Here is an 18288-nt window from a genome sequence, read left to right on the forward strand (position 1 = left end):
AGGCTTTGTTGAATAGTGGAGGAGGTAGGTAACACATCCTTGCTCTGTCCTAGTCAAAAAGGGCACGGCTTGGAATGACTCCAAACTCGAGAGGTGTTATCCTTATATAAGGCTGCCCCACCAGGGAAAATGAAAGCCCTTCAAAGGACCAGACATAGTACGGGTGTACTTCTCAAATGACCCAGTTACAGTTATTGGGAGACCTTAATATTCACGTGTATCCTCACTGGGATCACAAATGTTGTTGTTTGCATACAGTAAGCTCTTGATATCAATAGTGAGGTTTGCAAGACATCTATGCTTATGTTGATAATATTACCAGTTTTCAAGCCTCTCACTAGACAAAACGACAAAACCGTGGTTAATTCATAGTCGCAAACTATGGACTGATGATCAACCAGAGTTTGCGACTATGAATTTTCCGCGGATTTGTTGCGTTGTCAAGTGGGAGGCTGAAAAAAAATGGTAATAGCCTCAACATAAGCATAGATGTCTTGCACGCCTCATTATTGATATCCAGAGCTTACTGAATGCAAACTTCCATAATATTGCCATCAGCATGAATAACACTGATGCTCTTACACCCCTTATAATACATACGGAGAAATTCATTTTTGCAAATTTCGTTCTAATTTTCAGAGGACACGTTTCGACATTCCTAACTTGAAATCATCCTTAGCCATTTTGCCTGTAACCTTCAAGATCGCATTGATTCGTCGTCTAAATTCTTCGAAAAAGATGCACCTTCTCATTAGATTATCTAAACAAGCCGCGGTCAGACTCCAGCATGAAAGGAACACATTGGACTGAAATCGACTATGAGGTTCAGGCCCGTACCCAGAGTTTTTTATGGGGGGCGCCTGTTTTCCCAAAACTGGACCTTTTCATCCATAAATGTCATTGCATATATAGGTAGTATATACAAGATGAAATACTTGGAAATGTTATTTTAGTTATATTAAGAATGGGTATGCGGTCTATGCCCTTCTACCCGATTAGATGTTATTCTAAGTACTGACTTTGGTTAACAGAATTTTACTTAAACTCATTTACAAATATGGTGGCCTATATCATATCCTTATTATCACTTCTGTATTTCCTACTACTAAAGAATGATGTTAATGTTTAATAACGAAATTTAAAAAAAAAAGACGTGCCAAAAAACAAAGGATTGCTGTTTATTACTTTGTAAGTAATAAAGGATAGTCAAAGAAAATATGGACTTGCAGAAATTTTGGGAACGACACCCCTCGCCCCCGACACCCCTCTCGGAACAGGCCTGATTTGTGCTGGACACATCTTTCTAATTATGATAAGGAAGATATTAAAGTTGCTCTATACAGGTGCCAGAATACCAGAGAGAGTTAGTTAAAGAACTACAATAAAGAAATGACCACAAAATTAACTAAAGGGCAGCCTCTAGACAGGAAGTAGACACCGATCGTACTAATATTCTAATTCGGGTGACAATGAATACTCGCTACGAGAGAATACTGCGGCGGCGGAGAGCCTTCAGACACATGATAACTGCCATTGTGATGAAGAACAGTCAGCTTCCGTGATTTACAAATTTGGCCATTTGGAAGAGAAATGCAAGCCTCTTAGGATAATCTACACAGGATATACATACAGTAACAACCCTGTGGATGGGGCTTTAAGCACACCACAACAATACAGCCTCCATAAGCATTTTGTGTATATCTATGGCAACAACAAAAAATCCCTCAAGATGACCTATCAGAGACACTGGGTGTGTGTGTGTGTGCTTTGTAGCTGCTAAGGCAGTAAAGATCATATTGCAACACCCTGTTCTGAATGTCCTGATACCTCAGACTGCATTCTTCCCTCCAGAAGAAGAGCATTGCATTGCAAACCATAAAGACTAACCAGAGACAAAAGATTCTTTCTTGTGAAGCGTTATGAAAGATCACTCCGATCTGTTTATGTTGATAAAACTTCCTTGTTAATTTTAAATTTTTGCTAGGACTCTTGTTTTCAATCAGAATCTTTCACTTTTTACTAAACTGGACACTGGATTGTAGTTTCACTGTAAAACTATGTAACCCTAATGGTGCCAGTGAGTTAATATGGCTGAAACGGCAATGGGCATTAGAATAACAAAGCTATAATCCTTAAGGATAAAAAAGTTAGAAGTCAATGAAGAGTTCTCTGTAAGAGTAATATATGCCACATGTGTATCAGCACGTTATCATTAATATATATATATATATATATATATATATATATATATATACATATATATATATATATATATATATATATTATATATATATATATCTGTTAAAACAGGATACGTCTCAAGTATAAAACGCCCATTAAATCATTCTAGTTTAAAGCTAAGGGCTATATTTCGGTGGACTAACTTCCACCCTTATCAAGTAGTGAATATAGTTCTTAGCTTTAAACCAGAGTGTTTTAATGGGCCTTTTATACTTGATATATATATATATATATATATATATATATATATATATATATATATATATAAAACAAGTTAAGCCTCAATCATTGTCTAATATCAAATTCACTATAGCTTACACTCAAAGGGAATTACAACTCATAAGTGATGTAGACAATGAGCCTTTGCTACAGAAACGGTAAACTATCTACTATGATCACTCTGCTATCCAAGTACAGTGAATTCGATATTAAACTTTGTTTGTTATTTAAGAGTTGTGAATAAAAAAAATGAAAATATTTGCAACGTTACCTTACATATATGATGACAATTTTAGAAAAAGATGTCTAAATTTACTCCAGAGAGAACTGCCTGCCTTGAATACGAAATTAATCCCAAAAATTCCTTGCACCTTAAGCTTTTTCAAGCTCAAGGACAAAGATAGTCAGTTGTTTACATCCAACGTTGTTTATAAGTATACTTGCCCCAGGTGTAACCAGGGGACTTAGGCTGGATGTACTAAAAGACTGCTGAGGGTACGCAGAGACGCCCATAGGGGAGTTAGTTTCAGAACCGGAACAATCCAACATAGGGAACCATTCCAAATTATGCAACACTTCATAGACAACAATGATTTTCGAATAATAGGACAAGCGCAGAAAGACAACGAGTTAACAACCTTAATGATAAAATTCATCATCATCATCATTAGCCGTTGTTACTCCACTGCAGGGCAAAGGCCTCAGACATGTCCTTCCATTCTCGTCTGTTTGTGGTCTTTCTATGCCATTCTATACCTGCAAATTTTCTTAGCTCGTCAAGCCATCGTTTTCTCTTCCTTCCCCTGCTTCGTTTGCAATCTATAGGGACCCATTCTGTTATTCTTTTAGTCCATCTTTTATCTGACATTTTCATTATAATTATGTCCTTGCCACACCCATTCCTTTTTCTTACTTGTTGTTAGAATATCCTCTACTTTACTTTGCTCTCGTATCCATGTTGCTCTTTTTCTGTCTCTTAGTGTTATTCCCATCATTATTCTTTCCATAGCTCTTTGAGTTTTAATTAGTTTATGTTCTATGGCTTTAATAAGGCTCCAAGTTTCTGATGCATAAGTTAATACTGGTGGGACCGTCTGATTAATTACTTTTATTTTTAGAGAAGGTGGTATTGTACTTTTCATAATCTCATTTTGTTTACCAAAAGTTCTCCATTCCATGCTTATCCTTCTTTTAACTTCGGTCCCATGTCCTGGGGAAACGTTAACAATCTCCAGAGTTTCGTCCATAACGCTTATTTGTTGTCTCTGCATTTTCATTGAACAGTATCTTAGTTTTACTCATATTCATTTTCAGTCCTACATTTCTGCTTTCTCTATTCAGATCTTCTATCATCTTTTATAATTCATTCCCTGATTCACTGATTAGAACTATGTCATCTGCAAATCTTAAGTTGTTAAGGTATTCCCCATTAATATTAATCCCTACATTTTCCCATTCTAAATTCTTAATAACTTCTTCTAGGCACGCTGTGAATAATTTAGAAGAGATGGGGTCTCCCAGTCTAACTCCTTTCTCAATTGGAAATTTCTCGCTGTCTTTACGTAGTTTTAGGATTGCTTTGCTACCCGTATAGATAGATATCGTCAAGTGTTCTAACATAAGATTCATTTATTTCCTGCTTTTGAAGGGCTTTCATTATTGCTGAAGTTTTGACAGAATCAAAAGCTCTCTCATAGTCTATGAATGCCATGCATAGTAGTTTGTCATACTCTGTTGATATTTCCTTTAGCCCGTTAATTACATGGATATGGTCAGTTGTTGAATACCCGCTTCTAAAACCTGCCTGCTCTCTTAGTTGATTAAAGTCTAGCTGTCTTTCTATTCGGCCTAATATGATCTTTGTAATTATCTTGTATATTACTAAGAGTAAATTTATTGGGCGGTAATTTTTCAGGTCTTTTGTGTCTCCCTTCTTGTGAATTAATAAAATGATAAAGTTTTCCAAGCTGTAGGTATGGAGCTTGCTTGCAAGCATTTTGTGTAGAGTTGAGCGAGTTTTACTATTATGAAATCTCCTCCAACTATTATCAAATCAATTGCTAGGCCAACTTCTGCTGCTTTGTTTCTTATCATGCCTTTTAATGCTTTCTTTACTTCTACCGTTACTTTGCTCAGGTGTTTCATTATTTCTATTGACAACGTTATTTCCTATGCCACCACTGTACAGAATTCTATAGAAATCCTCAGCAATTTTTATCACTTCATCTCTTTTGTTGATAATATTTCCATTTTCATCCTTTAAAGCAAATATCTGTTTGCGCCCTGTTCCTTCCAAGTCTTCTTTTCAGCAACTTGATGCTCCTTCCCTTCTTTGGTGTTTCCTCAATTTTGGTCTGATCGTGTTTACGAATGTCTTGGGTTTTTAGTTTGTTTATTGTTTTGGATAGTTCTACTAGTTCTATTTCTTTTATCTTGGATTTTACCCTCATTTCTAATCGTTTCTTTATTAAATTTTTGGTCTTTTCTGATTCTTTTCCTTGATCTTGTTTAGGAACCTTTCCACCTATCTCTTGTGCTGATTCAAATAAAATTAACTGTTATTAAACACCCAAACATCTACCCAAATGTTCATTGATTAATAGCCCTATTTGACTTGTTGTTACCTTGTTTTTTGTGTGTTTGTTTATTTTTGTTTTGTCTTGTAATTTTTTTTCACCTTGTTTCAATAGTTTGATTTTAGCTCCCGTCTGAGCAGGTCATTCTTTTCGTGTCGTTGTCTTTCTCATATTTCTAAATGAGATAACATTTTAAATTGGACAACACTGTAGTTTTTATTTAGTTGTTAAGTTGTATATATAAATGTTTTTATGAATAATGATTAAGTCAACTTGCTGTATTTCAACCTCCACGATACAACAATTTAGTTGCATTAGAAGTAGTCCTTCAGTTACATCGAGTGCCTTTCCCTGGGCACCTACAAGTATATGTATATCAATAAGTATGTATATATAATATATATGTATATATATAATATATTTTACATGCATACATACATATATACATACATACATACATACATACATACATACATACATACATACATACATACATACACGTATGTATATGCTAAGTATGGAACTTCTTGACCTACTAACTCTCTTTTTTTTTGGATACGCTTATAATTATAAACCTGTGAAGGGGGGGGGGAATAAAAAAGCTCTCACCCTCTGTGGCAGAATTTAAACTTGGGGGAATAATAGTTCCTCCAAGGATTCAAACGACCCACAGAGCGAAAACGTTACTAAGTGAGTCCTTGATGGAACCTTTGTGCTACAGAAGGTGAATTTTTTTTTTTTACTTCCAGCCCTCGTGAAGTGACAGGTATATGCAACAATCGATTAAGTCGAGAAGACAGGACGTCATTATTTGAATATCAAGCTTTTTCTTCTTTACAGGAGGTAGGAATCCCAAGATAAGGAGAGAAAATTATCATGACAAGCTCATACTTTAACTGATGATGATATCAGGCATTAGCCGCTTCATATAGGTACACAGTATGGTCATCAGCAGAATGTCAGTGTCATTCACCCCTGTTTTACACTCTCTCTCTCTCTCTCTCTCTTATCAAGCCTATTCTAGGTCTTCCTCCCTCCCTGTAATTCTAAATAATTCAATCCTTTCCACAATCAGTCTTCTACCATTCTCTCCACATGGCCGAACTATTTCAAAATAATAAAAATGATTATCATTTTACAAAGAAATTGAACATAAGTGTCATCTTTATATTTAAACAAAGTCCCAGATATAAAAGGCAGGAAAACCCCATTTTGCAAAATCACGAACTGACGTTCGTGTGGGACGTAAAGACATGGTCGAGTATAAAGCGATCACATTTGATCCCTCTCTTTGACGCTGATCAGAATCATAGAAGGATCCCACAATAAGCTGTAGGTCCCGTTGCTCGGTGACCAATTGGTTCGTAGCCACGTAAAAATATCTAATCCTTCGGGCCAGCCCTAGGAGAGCTGCTAATCAGCTCAGTGGTCTGGTAAAACTAAGATATACTTAAGTTTTCCTCTGACAAGTTCGTCTGTCCTTAAGGAAACCGCCATTGGGGCGGACTCAGCGAACAATTCGTTGTACCATGCTTACTGAAGGCGGCGCAGGAGCTGCAAGTTGCTCATAACCGAAGCTGCGTTTCAAATTGCCGACTAGGGTGAGTCACGAGTGCAATCTGTTATTTTCATCTATTCCCATAAATCGGGCCACTTCAGCTTTAACCGGATAATCGGTGTGGAGGAACCAAAATAACCTCATCACCACCGGTAATGATACGACCCTCACGTTTATGAGGGTAGCCAGAGCCTCTGTGAAGTTTATATTGCTTTTAAAAATAGTCAATTGTCATGAAGTAAAAAGATTAATAATAATAATATTATTTTGGTCTAATGGGTCCACAATAATAAAAAACGTTGCGAGTTCGTGTATAATTTTAAAATTCCCTTGAGTACATGGTGTGCCTTATTGTTCATTTGGACTGAAGATGAACCCAGGGAAGGGTTCGAAAGATTTTTGTAAGGGGTTTTAAAATTATACACGAACTCGCAAAATTTTTTTATCATTGCGGACCCCTTAGAACATTACATATACTCTCGCGATAGAGAGTTTTTCCCAAATAATATCATTATTTTCATTATTATTATTAAGGTGCCGTCAATATACCGGACATACATAACGGCTTCTCGATGGTGGCGAATACCCGACTTTCCACAGCACCCATGTAAAAGTTCGCGAAAAGTACACCGAGGGGAGAACCCATCGCTACACCGTCTTTTTGTGAGTACATATGGCCTCTTTGGGCGGAGAAAGGGGCCTTTTTTGTACAAATCTCGAGGAGTGTTCGAAGGGCATGTTCAGGGATGTTTAGTGGGGGCGTGGAGTCGTCCTTATATACTTGATACAGAATTATCTGGATTGTTTCATCAACATACACGATCCAGAATTATCTGGGTTGTTGTTGTTGTTGTTGTTGTGACGATTAGAAGAAAGGATTTTTATTTTTATTCTTAACATTTTCTTGTGGCTTTACTTTTTTATTTCACGGGGATGACTCAGAGGATTTCATCGAAGTCCCAAGAGAGTGAAGACGATGGTATGGAAGACTAGAATTTAGCCGCACGTTGGCCCTCCACTAAGGATGCAGTGCATTCCACCTTATAGCATGCTCATCAAGGGCAGCTGAACAACAATGGCGATAGGTTCAAAATAAAGTGGCATGATGCCAGCACGGGCCTTTCTCCAGTGGCCGCCTGCAAGTTTGGTAAGAGATGGGGGCGAGTAAGAATGACTGATGTGAACCTCTGGATTAGTTCCAAACAACTGAGACGAATAACAAAGGTTGTAAAAACAAATATTTCTGTTCTTGCTAATGGACAGCCGAGGAAACAGGTTTGAATTAACTTGTAGGAGCCAATCAGAAGCCACAGGCTAATTTACACTTGTACTGAAAGGTCCATGTTAATGCTAGCTGGCCTTATACCAGCACAGGCTCTTCCTCTTCAGCAACCCGTATCACTGGAAGACCGACAGGTCTTTACGATGAAAGCTGATGATAAGAATAAATCGGCAATTTTCTTGGAAGGTGGTTTGTTTGTATGTACTGATCAAGACCACTGTCCAAACTTTTTACCTAGAATTATCATCACACCTTATTAATTTTCTACATCATTTCAGACGAAGCATAACTCCTGAAGATTTTAAGCTGTTTATGGGAATCTTAATCACCCTAAGTATTAAGGCAAGACAACAGTATTTACTATATCGAAAGGGAAATTTATCGTCTCGTAATAATCTCGCAAGCATTGTTCTTAATCAAGAAAATAACATCATTTGCAAAGGATCTAACCAGATACTTAATCAAGAGTCTCACACTGCTCGTCCCTGCTTCTTTCTTTTTTACATTTTGAATATTTGTTTCATTACGTTAACAAAAAACTTTGATTGTCTATAAAGCCTCAAAAGTGTAGAAAGTATGTACGATTATGCGTAACCAAAGCCTTCCAGTTGATATACAGTGTTACTGGAGCTGAACCAAATCCTTGAAAGAGATTTCACAACGCATGAATCGAAGCTTGGAGGGATAAGGATTTATCAAGATTAACTCACAGGAGAGAGGTGGTACTTTCATCAGTCAATTATTCCAAAATTTTTCAGATAAAAAGTACCATTAATTTTCTCAAATACCCCATAACCATTTGCTTGAAATCAGGTATGTACTGCTTACCGTTGATATCTATCTGTGATAATTTTTTAGCAAAATGGTCCTCTTTAGCATATACTGAAAGACTATGTTTAGCATTACGACTGTAAAGTACGTTCAGTGTTCTTATCCTTTAAAACGAAACTATATGGGTTCCCCTCATAAAATGACCGCGGATACCGAACACACATTTAGTTACTGCAAACAATTAAATCTTGGCCCTTGGATCTCTCTTGCTAGGCAACAAGCAGGTACCTAAGGCTGAGAAAAGGCAGGAGAGTTCGAGAAGCAAGAATTACACGGATAACAAAAACAATCGATGACGTCATATCTCTGACAAATCAAAGGAGGGAGGAATGGCCCTCCCCAGGGATTCGATGCCACTTAAAAAGCAATAATTAAGGAGAAGGAAGAAGTATCTCGTTCTTCGACTGAAGAATCAGAGACAGAGAGAGAGAGAGAGAGAGAGAGAGTTAATAGTCAGTAGCTACGTCAATGACAGTTGAATGTCATGAAAGCTGCAAAACAAATGACTTCGCTTGAGAAACAGAGATATCCGAATGACGGCATGGCTCTTGCCCTTAATCAAGAATGGCATTCGCTAATAAAGAATGACATGCTTACAGAAGCAGAGAGTTAACTTCGAATGAGTAGCAGTTTAGAGAGCGGTGCTATTTTCCGCCACGACTTGGAGCCGACTTTGTACCAGATTTCACGGTCATCATCTTTTAGACAGTTGTTACCCACGTCATTCAACCCAGGCTTTTATTGTTACATTTTTACCTTTGTTCAAAGAGTTCTTAATGAACCTCTAAAAAATAAGTTTAGTTTAGGGAAGGACACAACTATGTTGAGAGAACACAAAGTAACGTAATAAGAACAGCAACAGCAAACAAAGACGACGGTCATTCGTAGCGAGATCGTGTACATCGCTCTTCACCACCCCTCGAGAGTGCATTCTCGGCCAAAAGGAAGGAATCGGTGAAAAACAAAAGCTGAGCAGACATCCGAGATTTTTATCACTTTTTTTTTTTTTCAATTTTCAGATTTAACGTCCAAATTAGGTCTAACAGGAGTGGAGCCTCGGCTGCAATTTTCTCTGAGCTCTTTCCTAATGCATCAAAGTGCCCGATTGGTGTCTCGTAGGATAAACCTTCCTAATCACGACCTAAAATGTTTATGCTATTACAGCCTGAGGGTCACCCTGAAGGAATGCGTGGGAGAGAAGCATTGCTCACGACTGTCTTTATTACAGGAGGCAAGCTTGGGGGGCCGGGTGAGGTGATCTTCCCCTGTGGGGTACCGTCAATGTTTACCCACTTCCATCCGTCCTTGAACTAACTTTTTAAATGACAAAGTTCGAAGACTTTCTTTATAGGACTCAAAATGTCTGTCAGCTGGAGCTAATATTGCCTTCGGTGAGTTTCATCAAAATGCGAAACTATTTGGAAATGCTTAACGAGTAGCTAGAATGATATGAAGTGCTTGCATTGTGTGTGTGTTCTTGTATTCGACATTGTAGCACAAGAAGGACGAGGACACGAATTTAAAGAGAAGTTGATTTTCATTTTGTTGTTATGAGTTAATAAAGAACGGAGATCTGTCAGATTCGGTGATGATAATAATTCTGGATGACTTTCTCTTGTTATTCTAAAAATGTAATGTTTCTCCTTGACATCTAAAAATAAATCAGTACTATAATATTTCTTATAATGGGAAATAAATGATCCCGGTCAGTTGGGAATAGCACAACATGGTAACGGCAACAAGTGACCATCAGTTTGGTACGAACAGAGAGAAAGAGAAGGAGAGATTTATAATTCTTTCAAAGCACAGCTCAAGAACTAAGGCATTGTACTACACGAAAGGAGGATAACTCCAGACAGAACGAATAGCTAAAATGAAATTCAAATGAAAAGGTATGGGACGTGAGCTCTGTCTACAATGAATAGATGGGCATTTTAAAGGAGAGTGCGTGCAAAATGACTGGCTTGCTCGTGAGACAGCTCAGTTCCATACCTTTTCATTTAGATATAATTTTAGCTATTCGTTCTGTCTGGAGTTCCTGTGCACCGAGACAAATGAACAGACTGACGGAAGGAGACATTAGAGGAACATGGAGGAACCCCTATTTGAACCTACAGTTCATTAGAAAGAGAGAGAGAGAGAGAGAGACTGCATCAATTTGATTTCATTTGCTGTCCTTCTCTGACCTCTAGCAATGTCGTTGCTTAGAAGCTGACGGAGATTATCATTGTTCTCGTTATTTGTCTGCGTTTTACAAAGGAACAGCGTGAGAGCTGGGATGATCTATCCGGAAGGAAAGATGCACGCATGTTTACTGAAAAGGAGACTCAAGAAGATGTTACCCTTCCCACTGGTCTGTCAATAATATTACAACATAAACTTCACGAGTGACATGACTAGAAGTCGCACTTTCGGTAGAGCAGTGAATTATGTACCAGGTAATTGGTCGACTGCGATAGTTGCAGTCAGGATGGAGAGCGGCACAGAGGTTGTAAGCTCATCATAAAGGAGTTCTTAAGAATCTGAAGGGTGACTTCCACATACACAATGACAGTAACACATTTGCAGTACTCTTTGCTCTAGATCAGGGGCCACGAGTAATGTTGGGTCCGGACATTACAGATTGATGGTTATTAGGTCATTTCAGACTGTTGTCACATTTACCCATTGAAAATATGCAAAACAACCATATTGTGATTCCAAGGTTATAGAACATCAGGCTCTGTGGGATTTGCCACAGACCAAAAAGAACCATTAACAAAGGCAGAAGGTGAATATTTGGTATGCCAGCCTTGTGTCTGTTTGATGACGAGTGTCTGAACTGGGTCCATTTACCCAGTCATAATCCAAAGGTGTCAAACGGTACCAAGCAGTCCCCTTTCTTACCAGTAGTCCTAGAATCAGAAGATGAACCAGCCAGGCTGACCCAGCTACTTTTTCCAAGTGGACAGAATACCTTCCAGATGATGGGGCACAAATGGACTTGAGTCCATGGTATCGACCATGAGCAAGATCGTGACCTAATCCACCTGCTCACCCATGGCTAGCAGTCTCTGTGAAAGGTCACAGTGCCCCAAGCAAAAACTTCCTAGCTTTCCTGCAGAATGTTATGTTCAAGGCCTTTATTTCTACTTTTCACCTGGACATCTCTGACGACCATTTGCAACTCAAACCTCTCGCAGGCCACAAAGGACAGGATTGAGGCGGGCATCCCCCAAAGGGACATCAGTTATAGTAAGACCTGCAAAAGCAGATACACCTGGAACCACAGATACAACAGGAGCAACAATGATATCAGCAAGGTGGTTTCAGATGGAGACTACTACCGAAGCTTGAAATGACAAGCTCATGGTTTTGAATTGAACTGATTTGAATATAGAATTTAGGCCAAAGGCCAAGCACTGGGACCTATGAGGTCATTCAGTGCTGAAACGGAAACTGACAGTAAAAGCTTCAAAGGTGTAACAGAAGGAAAACCTCGCAGTTGCACTATGAAACAATTGTTAGGAGAGGGTGGAAAGTAAGATGGAAGAAAGAGAATATGAAAGGAGGTACAGTAAAATGAACGAAAGGGATTGCAGCTAAGGGCCGAAGGTATGCTGCAAAGAACCTTAAGTAATCCCTACATTGCACTACGTGAGGTGCACTGACACTACTACATCCCTTCGGGGACAAGCTCCTGTTGTGGTGAGGTGTTTGTGGAAGGTAAAGAGGTCTAAATCCCACCCTACTTCTGTGACTTCTTAGCAACATAGGGTATTAGGCCGACTGAAGGGCTGTCAATTGTTGCAACCACAGCCATTGCACTGTCTAGTGTCCCATGCTTGGATAGTCCAGGACAATCCCCATCTGGACCAATCGGCATTCAAATAGAGTAATTTGAATGTACCTCGTTTTTTCGCAATGTCACCCAACAAGCGACAAGCAACATATGATCGGTGTTTTCTGTTACTTACTCTTCGCCCTGATATTCAGCCTAAAAGGTATATGATGGACTTCGAAAAAGGCCCCATGAATAGCCTTGTTTCTAGATTTCCTGACATTTCATTTCATTTCCCTGTTCATTTCATTTTTCTCAAAACTTCTACCGAAAACTTGTCGAGCTAGGTCTTTAAGTCCAATATATTACAGATGAAGTATTTCGTCTAAAGATAAAGTGCTTGACAGCATTTGCTTTTTTACGTGACTAATGTTATTGTTGCATACGAAGACCTGTCCAGCGACGATAGTTTGCCACAAGAATTTGCATCGTATTTTGAAGTGACTTAAATAGGACCCGAAAGAGGAAGAGGCGCTAGAAGATGTCGTATGGCTCCAATATTTCCAATTGAAATATGGAATATTTCATATTGGACTTCAACTGGCATGACTGTAACTAATAACATCCTTGAAGGTTTTCATAATGCCTTACAAAATTCAGTTTCATACCAACATAGGAATATCTGGAAATTAATAAATGCACTAAAGTTGGAGACGATTTTGGGGCAGGAAAAGAAAATTGACTTGGAACGGGGAGTGCAAATAACTTCATAAAAAGGTTTCCAGAATGCAGCAAGCGACTGATAACTTGACTTGAAAAGTATGACCCTTGCCAGAAAAAGTCTTTCTTAAAAGCTGCGGCATATAATCTGCACTAAGTTTCAGCTTGAGTAAATCATTTTTATATTGATAGTGTACAATATCTTAGTTTCCATTGCCCCCGAAAAAATAAGAATTCTTTTAATATTTGTTGTTGCATTCTTACTAGATTTTTCTTTCAAAATTAAATCGTTATCACTTTATACCTGTTATGGGATGTCATAGCAGTATCTACAATGTTCTAGTAATCACTGAAGTAGTATTCCCTTTTGAGCAATGATTGGGCTTCGGGATCCCCAAACATATAGTGAGTTAATCTTGTATAAAATTAATCGTTAGCATTTCCTATTTCCAAATTTAACAGTGTAACATGAGTTTTCTCCAGGTCCTCAAAACGAAACGTACTGTAATTTCAGGTCACATAAATGATTTCGTAGAATGTGCAACATACAGATGTATATTGTTCCAGTTATTGACATATAACTTGAAACTGAAGTCAGCATATTTGCACATCCATCCGATGGTTTTCATTTAGATTCATTGTATTGTTATGCCTTTTTATTTCTCATAAATATGTCATCTATTCACTACAAAAGTTTATAGGCAATCCCGTGGCTTGTGCCATTGGTTGTGCCCTGGGAAAGTTCCATCGACCCCAGGGGTCGATAACGACCACTTGGGAGAGCCGTGCCATAGGCAGAAAATTGAACACGGAAATTCATTCGCATACTGACGCTAGAGACTGAAGGCATGATGATCGTGGTCGAGTGAGTGAGGCAATTGCTCGGGGAGTTTGGTTGGGGGGAGGGGGCCGCAGATGAGGTGAAGTCAGTGCCATATACCCATAACTAAATACACAACACTTCAACACCCTATTAGTAGTGATAAGTTAAAACTGATACAATGGCACTAGAGCTACATCCAAAACACGGTACTCATAACAGGTTGGAGCAACTCATTAATGAAAAGATATGTATCATAACAAGGTAATGAACAGTTAGCACAAGAAAACTAAAAAGCATAAGAATGAGAAAATATATGATGACCAAGAGAAAGAAGTACTGCACAAGCACTACTGGCAGGAAATATTCCAGCCAACGCAGGAGGATAACCAAAATTTCGACAACCAACATGAGACAATAGTCAATGAATTCACTGAACAACATAGACACAGAACAAATCCGCAGCATTGAGCTGACATTAGCAGATTCAGTGAAGACTGCCCTCTAACAAGGAAAATGGAGTTATGGGAAATCAAAATATAATTAAAAATTTGAAACACAAGGGACCAGGGAGAAGTGGAACTAATAAGGTCATAATTCAAAATTTACTAGATATTGCACTTGAAAAATTAAGATATACAATTGGGCTTTCTCAATTAGATATTTCCCAATTATATTCAAGAATGCAATAATGATTTTGATAACCAAACAAGGAAAAGATAGACCAATATCATTACTAGAAATACCTGGCAAAATATTTGAAAAAATTGGTTAACAACAGATTAGTGTTGTTCCTAGACAGTAATCAGCTACACTATAATAATCAATATGGATTTAGAAAAGGAAAAGGAACCCAGATTGCAATTGCAATAATATATGAGAGCATTGCACTATCACAAAGAAGAAGGTACCTATGCAACCTAGTATGTAGAGATATAACCAAGGCATTTGACAAAGTATGGACGCAAGGACTTCAATACAAAATATTACATATCAAACTTCCAGGCATTTTTGAGAAAATACTATGCAACTTCATCAAAGATCGAACAGCAGCAATCAAGTCACAAAATTACATAGGGAATCCATTCCCGTTACTAAGTGGAGTCCCACAAGGATCTGTACTCAGTCCAACATTATTCATATTATATACATCAGATGTGACTACACCACCAGAGTACTGTACTGATGTCTGCTTTGCCCTAAGATATAACTCAAATAGTTATTCACCCAGAAAAACCTACACGAAGAAGGGACCCAACTTTAAAAAGACAAGTAGCACAAAAAACAATGAACCAAATTGAAAGAATAAATCAATTAGAAAAGAAGTGGAAGATAAAGACAAATAAATCTAAATTCCAACTAGTATCGGTATCTACATACAAACCTTCACAAATAATGTTAGATCAACAACCAATGAATTTTACTAAAAGCACAAGAATACTAGGAATGCAATTCGGACAAAGGAATATCAAGACATGTACAGAAAGGCTAAGAATAGCAAGGACATAAAATACAAAGCTAAAAAGGTTTAGGAATATGAACAAAAATATCAAAATCCATTTCTACAAAAGCCTAATCAGACCAATAATGAAATATCAACCAATACCCACATGTTTAGCATCGACTTATAAGTGCATTGCAAAAATTCCAAAATAAGATAATAAGGTCTGCAGTGAGAAACAACCAAGATGATGATCTGAATATAGAACAAATACACAAAAAATACAAAGTAGAACCAATTAATCAGAGATTATACAGACTGGCAACCAATATATAGAGAAAACTAGTTCAATAAAATAGTGGATTAGCAGAAGAATCGGAAGGAGACGAGAGAAACCTTGACCCAAACAACACAGACCACAGATGATGTAGAAGAGTATCTTCATACATTCATCGCGATGAACCTCAACCATTAACTTTTAACAAATGTTTTGTGAAAAAGAAATATGTAGAGTTCACTAAGTAGATATAATGCAAATCATTATGACAATTGAAATTAACGCTAAAAGTAGAACATTGGAACTTTTGGTATATATGATTATACTATTAAGAAATAAAATTCAAAATATGTAATCTGGACAATTCACCATGTTAATATAATGCAAAATCATTATTGTATTATGTTAATATTAGTTAGAAAATTGTACTCTTACCAAAATAAAATTGTGGATAAACCCCACTTTACATTACTCTTACTAATACGTAAGTTTCTAATCTATTCCCTACCACGGATAGCTAGCTAACTGCCCTCACTCTTCTTTCACCCATCTTACCTATCAGCTAGAAAAAAAAGGAAATGCGCCATTGTTGTGAAAGCTTCTATAATTAATAATATAAAGGAAAGGACAATCGTTTGGAAGTTTACTATGAATGGATTCATTCTGGATTCATCAGATACATTATTTGATGTAATTTAATATATATATATATATAATATATATATATATATATATATATATATATATACATATATATATATATATATATTATACTATAATTATATATATATATATAGATATATATGTAATATATACATATATAATTTATATATATATACATTATTATATATATTTATATATATATAAATACATACATACATATATATCTATATATATTATATATATGATATATGAATCATTATATATATATATATATATATATATACATATATATATATGATACATACCATACATATATATATATATATATATATATATATATGTGTGTGTGTGTGTGTGTGTGTGTGTGTGTATGTCACTAAATAGCGCGTGACAATATATTAAGCCAAGGCCACAGGAAAAATAAAAGGAGTACCGAGCGCTTTCGTGATATTTCAACACATTTTCGAGGTACAATTGTACCTCGGAAATGTGTTGAAATAACACGAAAACGTTGGGTACTCCTATAGTTTTCCTGTGGCCTTGGCTAAATATATATATATATATATATTATATATATATTTATATATATATATATATATATATATATATATATCTATATATATATATATAATTTATATATAGAAGACTAGTAAGCTCTACAGATATTACAAGGCGGAGAGGTAAAGGCATGTCTCAGCGTAGTACATAATTTATTGCCGACGTTTCACATCCTCGTCAGTTCAGCTGTTCATAGCCTAACCACTTGTTTGTTTACATAGTTTTGTGTGTGGGTGTTTTTGACTTTATTATTTTTTTTCTCCCCACTCTGTCCTTCAGTCCCCTTCTATTTTTTACTCTGGTAGGTTGTCTCTCCAACCTAGTGTTGTTGTACAATCATTTTTACATTTTAAATGTTTTTAGTGTTCAATTTTAATTTTATCAATGTTTTATCAGTGACGAGTCTTATATGTTTGTATTTTTATCAATTCCCAGCTGACCTTGAAAATGCATCGAAGTGATGTGAAAAACGTCGGCAATAAATTATGTACTACAGCTGAGACATGCCTTTACCGTTTCCGCGCCTTGTGATATATATATAGATATATATACATATATATATATATATATATTAGTATCTAAATATATATTATATATATATATATATATATACTCAATTTAAATTTTATCAATGTGTTCAATTTTAAATTTTATCAATGTTTTATCAGTGACGAGTCTTATATGTTTGTATTTTTATCAATTTCCCAGCCTTGAAAATGCATCGAAGTGATGTGAAACGTCGGCAATAAATTATGTACTACGCTGAGACATGCCTTTACCTTTCCGCCTTGTGATATATATAATATATATACATATATAGTCTATATATATATATATATATATATATATATATATATATATATATATATATACTCATCCAGATCAAGGGCAGGAATTCAGAAGCAGAAGACACAGTATCCATTTATTCCAAGATTTCGTGATTCATAATCACATCATCAGGGATATCTACAACAATAAAATACAATATATCAATATAAAATTAAAAGAGCTATATACAAGACTTTAATTTTAAAAGCGGACGAAGGAAACTGATAAAAACGAAATAAAAAATAAAATTGTTAAGAGCAGAAAACACACGTGAACAAAGACGCACTTGGAAACAAAATAGTAAAATTCAGAACACATACTTAAATACAGACACACTTAAAAAAATTACTAATAATAAATGAATAAAATACTGAAGGTTAACCTACCATTACAGAGGATAAAGACGCACTAAGAACAAAACATACAAAAAATTTTTGAGAGAGGCAAAGAGTTAAGAAAGATACAAGGGAACAGCGGTTGTTTGGCGGTTCAGAGAAGGAACTCGTTGTTTAAT

This window comes from Macrobrachium nipponense, chromosome 5, assembly GCF_015104395.2.
Source record: "Macrobrachium nipponense isolate FS-2020 chromosome 5, ASM1510439v2, whole genome shotgun sequence".
Classification (NCBI taxonomy): Eukaryota; Metazoa; Arthropoda; class Malacostraca; order Decapoda; family Palaemonidae; genus Macrobrachium; species Macrobrachium nipponense.